Consider the following 12,500-nt stretch of genomic DNA (forward strand, 5'->3'; position numbering starts at 1 on the left):
AGAGAGAGAGAGAGAGAGAGAGAGAGAGAGAGAAAGAGAGGGAGAAAGAAAAAGAGAAAGTTAAAGAGAATTAAAGAGAGAATTAAAAAGAGGAAGACAGAAAGAGAGAACAAGAAGAGACGGGCCTGTCGCCGGCAGTAGTGCCAGTTCCGACGGTCGGCCGTCCCTGATACGGACCGAATTTCGCGAATTTCACTTTATTGTAGAGGAAATCATTTTTGGCGCCGCCCTTCTCGAATTTCCATTTCATCTTTTTGATGGAAGGGAGGCATGGGGGGGGAAGGGGGAAGGGGGGAGGCTCCTATTTGCTTTATCGCCCCAACGAACCTTCCCCCCGTGTTTATAGAAAGGGTCCAGGATAGTCTGTCTACCTTTCTACCTATCTACCCGACTATCTCCATTTTTCTTTCTTTCCATTTTCTGTCTATTCTTTTATTTTCATATCTCTATTAGCGTGTCTGTCTTTCGCTTTAGATCTCTTTCTCTCTCTCTGTCTCTCTTTCTCTCTATCGATCTATCTATCTCTCTCTTGTTGTTTTTGCATGTCTACCAGCAGAGTATATATCCATGAGTATTAGAATAGTAATGGAAATCTTAAAAAAAAATTGCATCTGCATACAGTATGATTATTTTCTCATATATCATCCTAACTGCATCTTTCCTATTATATACCAATTTTTAAAATATTCTTATGTGTGTTGCCCCTACATCTATCTATTTCAACATAATTCAGGTCATCCATTTATCTATATTGCTATTGATCCTTCTTTTTATTTTTCGCCAGTTGGTTTCCATGAACGGTGTCTATATATTTGTATCTCCATATATATTCTTTACAATAGTTGTTTGTCGAACATCTATCAATACCTTGACATTGTAACTCACTGTAATAAGGATCAAGGTGTGCCAGGAGACGGCTTGGGCTATAGAAAACTCCTTTGCCTTCTGTGCTCGGATTGCCGAAGTATGAGAAACACTTCGGTAGCATTTGGGAATCAAACTCGTCCTTTAGTGAGAAAGAAGTTATTGATACTTTCCGTACCGGCTGGGACTTGATTTAGGCTACCACCTGGTTTTTTTTTTTCATTTATTTGTTTATTTTATTTATTTATTTATTATTCTTGTGGCAACGCGTCCGTAGGGAAGGAGTTATAGTCCGTCTATTTCAACCTCTTCTGTGTCTGGTGGCACATTTTATTTTATTCTTTTTGCTGCCAGGATACTCTTATTTATTTCAGTGACACCCATGTGATGGAGAAGGGATTAATGTAAGCAAGTACGGGGAACATACTAAGCCCTGCGAACATCTGAACATCATCCATGATATAAACGGAAACTGCAAACATATCTTCCGTTGTGGAAAATTCAGAAATCTATTTCTATACACAGCAGTTCCCTAACAATAAAAGACTAATAGTGACACTCTGTATACAAAAAATGTATTAACGCAATAACAACAAAAATTATATTTGCAAAGTTTTGATATAATATGGGTCAGGTTCGGGTGCCCCCGGTGGTACTGCTGCCTCCACGGAAAAAATTATTTAGCTCTATTTGGCAAACTGGTAACATTATGAATTTCTGGGTGTACAATACTGTGAATAAAGGTAGTTTGGGCTATCTATACTTTGTGTGTGACATATATTACTTAGACAAAATGTTGTGGTACATTTGTAAATAATAATCTGTGGGTTCTTCGTGATTAATTTATATATATATATATATATATATATATATATATATATATATATATATACACCACACGCACCCGCTCACACACCCACACACACACACACACACACACACACACACATTATATATATATATATATATATATATATATATATATATGTATATACAGTATATACCAGTATATATACATACTGCCTTTTACTCCTTATAAGGTGATGGCCAAGACCAAGCACGGACCCACTACACATGCATTATCTCATATAACGCCCATCCCATCTCAGCACCTCATAGATGAAGGGTCATCTCTGTGCATTGTAAATGGTGCTAATTTTGATCGTATTTGATGCAAATGTAGCAGATATCCCAGATGACAGTATAGCACATTTGTCGTGGAATTGCTGGAAACTGTATCTTGTGATATCCGTACATAGGGGTGAATTTTATGGATGAATAATCAGGGATAAAACGTGAAACTGTGATTCTCTTCCCCTATTTCCCCCTCCTTCCCCCTACCCCCTACTCCCCCCTCCCCTTCACCCCCAATAGTTGTTACCTCGGTCACACCTCCATTTACCCCTCCTACTCCTCCCTCCCTCCCACTCCCTCATGTCAGTCACTGCAGATCTCACGCATACACAGGGACACGCATGCAAACATGCAGGTACACACACAAATAAACATGCATATACACACGACAACATACATTTACACAAACACACGCATGGACACAGAAACACATACACACACACACACACACACACACACACACACACACTCACACATACATACACTCACACACACAGACACACACACACACATACACACACTCTAATATATTCAGGGGCAGATACCAATGAAAAATGTCGAACCAGCACTACAATATACTACAATCAATTACAGTGACAAATTGTGACCACAAAGAAATAAGATTAAAAAAATTATATCAAAACTAAGAGAAATAAACATACAAAATAGTAAATAAATAAATAAAAAAAAAAAAAATCAAACACTCGATAGATCTTTCAGTTTGTAAAAATAAAAGTTGGCACCCTTAATGGATAATTTTCTTTAAAATATTACCCTGATATTGGCCTAAACTAGATTTAAAACTAACACAATATTCCAAGACATCTAATGCTATACCCACCTAAGATATGATACGGATATGATCTGTATATTCACTTAGGTTAACACATAAATTTTCATATGTGGGGTTATATTTGGGACACTTGTCCGTGTCTCACAATTTTTCCAACATTATTTCGTACTGTTTCTTGGGATTTCATAATTCTTTGTATCTACAATGTCCATTAAATAAATTCTTTGTATCTACAATGTCCATTAAATAGGAACCGCAAGGGAAAATTCCTTCCATAGACTGCTCTGTAAACATTAGATATACCAAAGACATTTCCCCCCTTAAACGGGGGGTAGCCAAAAAGAAAAAAGCATAGAAACCACTCCTACCCATTCCATTTCCTATATATTCCACTCCCCTCCACCCTCCTCCCTTCCTCTTATCTTGGCACCTCCTGGATGACAGGAGGGCTGTAAACATTAAATAATAATAATAATACATATATAAATTCAATTTCTATTTTCTTTTCAACTCTGACTTTATTGCACTTGGTTGATGACGTCAATCCTAGAATGACCTTTGGAGGTGCCCTCTTATGATCATTTCTTGACGCATCATGATGAAATGTGAATGAGTAAACTATGGCATTTTTCTACAAGCGGTATTGTCTGGTTTGGGTAATTAATACTTATGTACAACTTTCTTGTGTGACGTGAAATATCACCTCTCTAATTTTTTTTTTCAATATTTATGAATCTATCATACATTCTTGATTGTAAGAAGAATATAGAATGAAATAATTGAAAAAAATGAATGAATGAATGAACAGATAAAGATATATGTATAAATCAATCAATATACGAGTAAATAAATCATGAAAATAATTTTTTTCAATATTTATGAATCTATCACACATTCGTGATTGTAAGAAGAATATAGAATGAAATAATTGAAAAAATGAATGAATGAATGAATGAATAGATAAAGATATATGTACAAGTCAATTAATATACGAGTAAATAGATAATGAAAAATAATGAATATATATAATAAAATAGAATAAAACATAACAATATATATCAGATAAAACAACGATAAAACAAAATAAGACAAAAAAAAAAAGAAAAAAGATAGGATAGAGCAAATCAAATGTCATAAAAAATCTTCGTTCTGCGCAAATCCAAACGAGTATCTAATGGTGCGGCCACCCTGCACACTTTACCTCATATGTAAACCTATATGTGGAGGTCGCCTACGCGCAAACTTGGAGAAATATATCTCGAGCGAGGATCTTAGACTCCTGTAACCTAATCAGCCGTGCAACTGCTGTTCAGGCCTGGCAATTGTCAGCCCTTGACTTCGGAGGGCTGACAAGGAGAACAGCTGCCGGGATTATTGTGGCCGGGAGTCAGGGTGGTCAGCTTGTGTTTTATGGTTTGTGAGTTTGAGTCGTCTGTAGGGAGAAATTCCGTATCTGAGTGTAACTGATTCTGTCTTCGAAATTTATCGGAAAGCTCTCCGTAATTATTTCTACCTTGATGATTTGACAATACGCACTCACACACACACACACACACACAAACATAAAAAAACAAACACAAACACACACACACGAATATATATTTATATATTATATATATTCATATATATATATTATATATATATATATTTACATTTATATGTATATATGTACATATGTAATATATATGTGTATACATTATACACATTAGTATGATGACAGGGATTACAGAATTTGATCTATAACTTTGTAAACAAATGGATTAATTGGCAACTAAAATGATGTATGTATATTTAGATAAATAAAAATTCAGCTATATGAATTATCAGACGAGTGAATGAATATGTATCTATATATATATACATACATATATACATACATATATACATACATATATACATACATATATTGCTATAGTTGGGCAGCAGATCCTCTTTAAGGCAAATGTCATTAAAATTTGCAGCAGCTTCTGCGTTCACGAGTTTTTTGCTGACATTCTCGACTTTTCTTATGCTGGCGCGCTGAGTCGTGCTAAGTTCTTTAATTACCTGACCAAATAGCATTGGAGGTATAAGTAAAGGCATCGGAATTATCTTCTCAAATTTTATGCAGAGCTTTCGCCTAACTGTTAGGCATCTTCAGTGCTAATGAGTACAGTGTGTGGGAAATGATCATAAATACACAATACACAGATCACAGACACTTCCGTGCTGATCCGGTTGACCAATCAGGAGGCAGGAACGCTAAGCTCCGCCCCCAGGCCTAGCGGCTGATCCGTAAGCTGACCTCGATGTCTTTTGATGTGGGAATAATAAATGGATCCGGAGTCTGTCTGTTCATCGTGGGGTTTTTATCCTAGAAGCCTTATACATAAAAGATAAAAAAAACCCACGATGAACAGACAGACTCCGGATCCACTTATTATTCCCACATCAAAAGACATCGAGGTCAGCTTACGGATCAGCCGCTAGGCCTGGGGGCGGAGCTTAGCGTTCCTGCCTCCTGATTGGTCAACCGGATCAGCACGGAAGTGTCTGTGATCTGTGTATTGTGTATTTATGATCATTTCCCACACACTGTACTCATTAGCACTGAAGATGCCTAACAGTTAGGCGAAAGCTCTGCATAAAATTTGAGAAGATAATTCCGATGCCTTTACTTATACCTCCAATGCTATTTGGTCAGGTAATTAAAGAACTTAGCACGACTCAGCGCGCCAGCATAAGAAAAGTCGAGAATGTCAGCAAAAAACTCGTGAACGCAGAAGCTGCTGCAAATTTTAATGACATATATATATATATACATATATATATATATATATATATATATATATATACATATACATATATACATATACATATACATATATACATATATGTATATGTATATACATATATATATATATATATATATATATATATATTGATGTATGGTATACAAATGAGTGGAAAGGCGTCCAGCCAATACCAAACGCAGAAATGATTGGGCTGTTAAGATGGTGGAGAGACCTGTGGCCATTTGGACCACTGTCCCTTTATCTGATGAGTCACGATTCGCATTATTTTCTAACAATGGAAGATTGTAGGTCTAAAGACTCTGTAGTCAAGAGATTAACCTCAAAAGACTGCAGCCAACAGTGAAAGATGGGGGCATTTCAATAATGGTGTGGGGTGCAATTTGGAGTGATGGTCGATCAGAGTTTGTGGAGTGTCAAGGAAACACTAATTCGGGAAAATATGCCTCTGTATTAAAAGAATGACTCATTCCAATATTCTCCAGTTGTAGAATAAGTAAAAATGTCTTCCTTTTTATGGAAGATGGAGCTCCTTGTCACACTGCTCAAGGAAAACAAAATTGGCTGAGCCAAAACGAGACCAGGAAACTTCCTTGGCCAAGTCAGTCCCCGGATAGGAACCCTATTGAGAATCTCTGGGGTGTATTAGACAGACAACTTCGCAAACAGAACAGGAAGCCATCTTCAAAACCCGAACTTTTAGGATTACTACGGGAAACATGGTACGAAATCCCTTAAGATGATATTCATGAACTAATCACTGGCATGCCCAGAAAGGTCCTTGCATTGAAAAAAGCAAATGGGATGTCAACCAAGTATTATTCAAATTGTGACCATATATAAACACTTTGATTGTATCAATTGCATGTTTAATAAATTAAACGATTTCTCTTGGTGTCTATTCAATTCTGTCATGTCTATATATATATATATATATATATATATATATATATATATATATATACATATATATATAGACAGACATATGCATATAAATATACATGCATACATTACATAATATATATATATATATATATATATATTGTTGTAGTTATTCAGTTTTTTCCTCGTATTCTCGATTTTCCTGATTAGTTTCGCCATTAACCAGGTGAATTGAAACTAGATAACTGTATTCTTTCATTTCTTTTCATTATTTGAGCTCAACGTTTCGTCTTAATGACATTTTCAAGAGTAAACTGAAATAACAAAATGTACATAACTACAGTAACGGTGACAAAAATTACAAAAGTTACATAATTACAGTATTGGTGACAATTGTGCAAGATATACAAGAACAATACTACTAAAATATACGGGGGATACAATATAAATGCAAATAGATACGATGACATTGGTAGAAGAACATAAAATGCAACAGAAGAGTGATAAGGAAGCGATTATTTACATTTAAAGGGAGGTGAGAAAAAATGACAAGTTAGGAATGTACGCATGGGTCAGGTGGTTGGACATTGCGACCTCAGAGGTCACAGAGTAAGGGGGTAGGGGGTTAGGGGACTGTGGTTACAGTAGGGGAGAGGAGGAGGAGGAAAGGAAGAGGAGGAAGGGGGTGGTGTGAGTGTGTATGTATATATATATATATATATATATATATATATATATATATTTATATATATATATATATATATATATATATATATATATATATATATATATATATATATATATATATACACACATGTAAATATTCATACACACACACACACATATATATATATATATATAAATATACATACATACATACATATATATATATATATATATTATAGATAGATACTGATCATATTTAGAACTTGAGCTTATCATGAGAACGCCTTTTCTCGCACAACGCAATGTGTGTACAAACGTCAACAGCTCTCGGTTTCCCTCCAAATGATGCAAGGGCCTTCAGAGGAAAAAGACCCACTCACGGGTGGTCCCTGGGACAACCTCCACAAGAGGTTCAACAAGATAAGGATAAGGATAAGCCACGTAATGGAGAAAATCATAGATACTTCAGTATCGGGTGGTTCTTTATATTTTTGTTTCGTCTGCCGTCAAGTGATTTCATTCATTTCCGTGTCACCCGGTAGTTAGTGAACGGGTTATAGTCCATCTCGATTATCGCTCTCAGTAGCAGGTGCCACTTTTCAATTTTATTCAAGCTGCCGTCAGACGATTTTTATCATTTACGTACTACTTCTCTCGGTATCAAGGGAATTTAAAACCCCGTGTTTAGACAGAGCAATGTAGCTTTGTAATAACCTATTTAACAAGGTTACGTACTTTATATCTTTAATTCTGGTCAGGTGATTTCATTCAGTTAAGGAACCGCTACAGGAGTGAATGGATATAAGTATGACTGGATTAACATCTTTGGCAAGGAGACGCTTGTATCCGGACATTTGAATGTGACCCATGATCAATTAGAGCTTCCGTTCTGAATCATTTAATACATTTCTGTAACTCTTTTCAAAAATAAGTGATTTATGTTGTTAATAACTTTGTATTAATACAACGACAGTGAAAGATGTCTGTTTGAAGCTCTGACATATTGTGGGTTAAGGTTAGGTGAAGAAATGATCAATTATTAGAGGACTTAATCTATTAATGAGGGGATTAATTTATTTCTCTGGGGTTTTAATACCAAACCTGGGTTACCTTATCACCCTGGGATAAGATCAAAAGAGAGACAATCCCCTGGGGGAGTGTGACACGGTGGGAAAGGAAGAAAGGTCTGTAATGGGAGCCTCTTGGGGGGATTCTAGAGAGGGGGTGAGGTGTGGTTATGGGGGGGTTGAAGAGGGGGGAGGATTGTGGCTCAGGGGGCTTCCCTCCCCGTCCAGCCCGTGATCTCCGCCCCCTTCCCCCAGTGGTCCGCCCCCACGACCCCCCCCCCCCCTTGACTGCAGCAGCGCAGGTAGTCAGGCCCCAGACAGACGCATAATTGCATATACTCGAGTCACGTGACCTCGCGCTCGGTGGAGGAGGGGAGTGGGAGGGGGAGGGGGAAGAGGAAGGAAGGGGATTGGGGAGAGTGAGAGAAGGGAGGGGGAGATAAGGGAAGGATAGCGAAGGGATGAAGTGAGAGAAGAGATATGGGGAGTGGAAGGAAGATAAAGAGGAAGGGAGAGAGGAGAAGGGAGATAGGGGGAAAGGAGATGGGAGAGGAGAGGAGAGAGCAGGGAGAATGGGGAGAAAAGCAAGGAAGTAGAAGGGAGAGAATTAAGGGACTGGGAGAGAAAAGGAAAGGGGGAGAGGAAGAAGTGGACTGGGAGAGTGAAAGAAAGGAATGGATGGGGGAACGAATGATATTAAGATGTGTGTTTAGTTTTTCTCATCCATTTTTCTGTTTTTTTTTTGTTTTTTTACCTCTGTTTCTCTTCTTGTTTACTTTGATTTTTTCTTCTTCATATCTTTATTACTTTCACTTTCCTTAACATCCTTCCTACCGAAAGGGTCACACACAACTGATTAAAATCGCCTAACGGCAACCAAATTAAAAGGACAAGTACCAATCGGCTCATTTACAATATAATTCAATGGAGCCGTTCATATACAATCGCGCAGTTTTGACTTGACTATGCTGTACCGCCGCGGTTTCGACGCGGTTCAAACCGCTAGTGTGAACAGGGAGATGCCACGGAATTGTAGTCAGGATGACAGAATAAGTGTTACCGGTACGGAAGTTGTTAAGTTCGTCTTTAAGGCAATGCAATTGATCAATTTTATTCTGGCTAAGCTCAGGTGATTTCATTTAGGAAAGGGTCATAAACAGGATTTTCATAGATCAAAACCTGAATTTTGTCCTCGGGTAAATGAAGAAATTAATAAAGTAAAATAAAAGCAGTATATAGATAAACAAGTAAATAAAAAAAAATAGATAAATAAATGCATAAGTAAATTAATAGATAAATGAGTAAATAGATAAATAAATAAACCAATCAATAAAAATAAATAAATAGATGAATAAATAAATAAATTAATAAATATACAAATAGGTCAATGAAAAATAAGTATATTAATAAATAAATAGATAAATAGGTGGAAATAGATAAATAAATAGATGAGTAAGTAAATAAATTAATAAATAGATTAATAGATAAATGGGTAAAAAAATAAGTAAGTAGACATATAAATAAATAAAGACAGATTAGATAAATAATCACTTGACATTTGGCAGAACAAAGTCTGGAAAGTATATCACAGTGTTAAATGGGATTAGCCTCTTTTACGAACTCGTAAATTATTCTTTTCCTCCCTCCTCCTTCTTCTCCTCCTCCTCCTTTCCCTTCCTTCCTCAGGCAGCATCTTCTCCTTCATCATAATTACCTTTTGCCCCTCCTTCCCTTCTTCTTTGCCTTTCTTCTCTATCTCTTCCATCTTCTACTTCTTCCCATCCGTTCTCAGGTCTCATCTTCTTCGTCATTTCTACTTCGTCATAATTATTTCTGTTCTTCCTCCTCCCCTTCTCCTCCCTCTCTTCCTCTTCTTTCTTCTCTATCTCTTCCATCTTCTACTTCTTCCCATCCGTTCCCAAGCATCATCATCTACGTTATTTCTACTTCGTCATAATTATTTCTGTTCTTCCTTCTCCCCTTCTCCTCCTCTTTCTCTTCCTCTTCTTTCTTCTCTATCTCTTCCATCTTCTACTTCTTCCAATCCTTTCTCAGACATCATCATCTACATCATTTATACTTCGTCACAATTATTTATGTTCTTCCTCCTCCCCTCCTACTCTTCTTCCTCTTTCTCTTCTTCTTCCTTCTTTATCTCCTCTACCTTCTCCATTGTCTTGCACTTCCTTTATCTCCACCTTTTCTTCCTCCTCTTTCTCACACTTCTTCTCCACCTTATTTCTTCTCTACTTCCTTCCTTATCTTTCCTGTCTCCATTTTCTCGTCTCTATCTTCTTTACTTATTAATTCATTCATTCATTAACTAATTAATGAATTGGTTAATTAGTTCACTAGATCATTTACTCATTCGTCAATGTATCCATCTTTTCACATGGCATTTTTATCTATTCATATATTCATTAATTCACCCACGATTCACTCATCATTTATTCTTCTTTCTCTAGTTAATTTGACCACTATCTGAATTACACATTCCATTATCTGGTATTCCTTCATATATTCAGTCATTCATTCGTTTATTCATTTGTCCTTCCTCTCATTCAATCATTATTGCTCTGACTTGTTCATTCATTCAGCCATTCATTCATTCAGTCATTCATCCAGCCATTCATTCATTCATTCATTCATTCAATGTGTCTTGTAATGGCCCGGAGGGACAAAGCCTGAATCCTGTGGTACTCCACTGTCTGGCGCCCAAGCGTGGCGCCCTTGGAATAACAGAGCCAAGGGAAAGAGTCCCACGCTCCCCTACGGAGTCCCTGCCGCGTCCCTGAGAGACACCCCACCAGGGGGTTCCCTGAGTTTCCGGTCTTGTTAGCGGGTCCCCGGTAATTTCCTGCATGCAAGGAAGGGATGTCTGGATAGAGTTTGCGGGTTGCGTGCTTGTGTGCTGCCGTGCTTGCCTGTCTACCTGCTTGTCTGCAGTGACATCAGTGTGACAGGGAGGCAGACGCAGTGTTGGTGGTCTTGTGTGAGGGGGAGGGGGAGCGAACAGGGCACAGCGCTTGATCAGACTCTCTTAAAGATTATATTCATGATTGGATAATGCTGACATATCGTTTGGTCTTGTGTTTGTCCTAGAATTCAAATATAAATGTTTATTCTTTCTGTAAGAATATAGATTTTTTCTGTGTATGTAGTGTCAGGGAGATGCTAGTAGTAGGGGTCAACGGTGGCCTGAGTATTGTGGGTCATATATGCAAAAGTAAGATAAAGTTGAATAAAATGGAATGAAATAAAATAAATAGATAAGTAGATCAATGAATCAGTAAATCTTTAAAAAAAAAGGTTGATAAATTAATAGGTAATGTATATATATATATATATATATATATATATATATATATATATATGTGTGTGTGTGTGTGTGTGTGTGTGTGTGTGTGTGTGTGTGTGTGTGTGTGTGTGTGTGTGTGTATTGTGTATATATATATACATATATATATATATATATATGTATATATATTATATATATACAGTATATATATATATATATATATATGTATATATACACAGACATGACAGAATTGAACAGACACTAAGAGAAATCGTTTAATTCATTAAACAAGCAATTGATACAATTACAGTGCTTATAAATGGTCACAATGTGAATAACTAATACTTGGTTGACTTCCCCTTTGCTTTTTTTAATGAAAGGTCCCTTTTAGGCATGCTAGTGATTAGTTCACGAATATCATCTTGTGGAACTTCTTGTCATGGTTCCCGTCGTAATCATAAAAGGGTTCATATCCGGGGACTGACTTGGCCATGGAAGTTTCCTGATCCCATTTTGGCTCAACAAATTTTGTTTTGCTTGAGCAGTGTGATAAAGAGCTCCATCTTCCATAAATAGAAAGACATTTTTACTTATTCTACCACTGGAGAATGTTGGAATGAGTCCTTCCTTTAATATAGAAACATATTTGCCTGATTTGATGTTTCCTTGACACTCCACAAGCTCTGATCGACCATCACTCCAAATTGCACCCCACACCATTATTGAAATGCCCCCATCTTTCACTGTTGGCTGCAGTCTTTTGAGCTCAGCTCTTGACTACAGAGTCTCCTGACTCACACTCTTCCACTGTCAGAAAATAATGCGAATTGTGACTCATCAGAGAAAATGACAGTGTTCCAAAAGGCCCCAGGTCTCTCCACCATCTCAACAGCCCAATCATTTCTGCACTTGATATTGAATGGACGAAGGAGTGGTTTCCTTCTTGCAGCTCTGCCATAGTAACTCAGCTTGTGGAGATACCTGACAGCTGTTTTGGGACTGAC

This window comes from Oratosquilla oratoria, chromosome 3 (genome assembly GCF_046742065.1).
Source record: "Oratosquilla oratoria isolate Oo_2021 chromosome 3, ASM4674206v1, whole genome shotgun sequence".
Lineage (NCBI taxonomy): Eukaryota > Metazoa > Arthropoda > Malacostraca > Stomatopoda > Squillidae > Oratosquilla > Oratosquilla oratoria.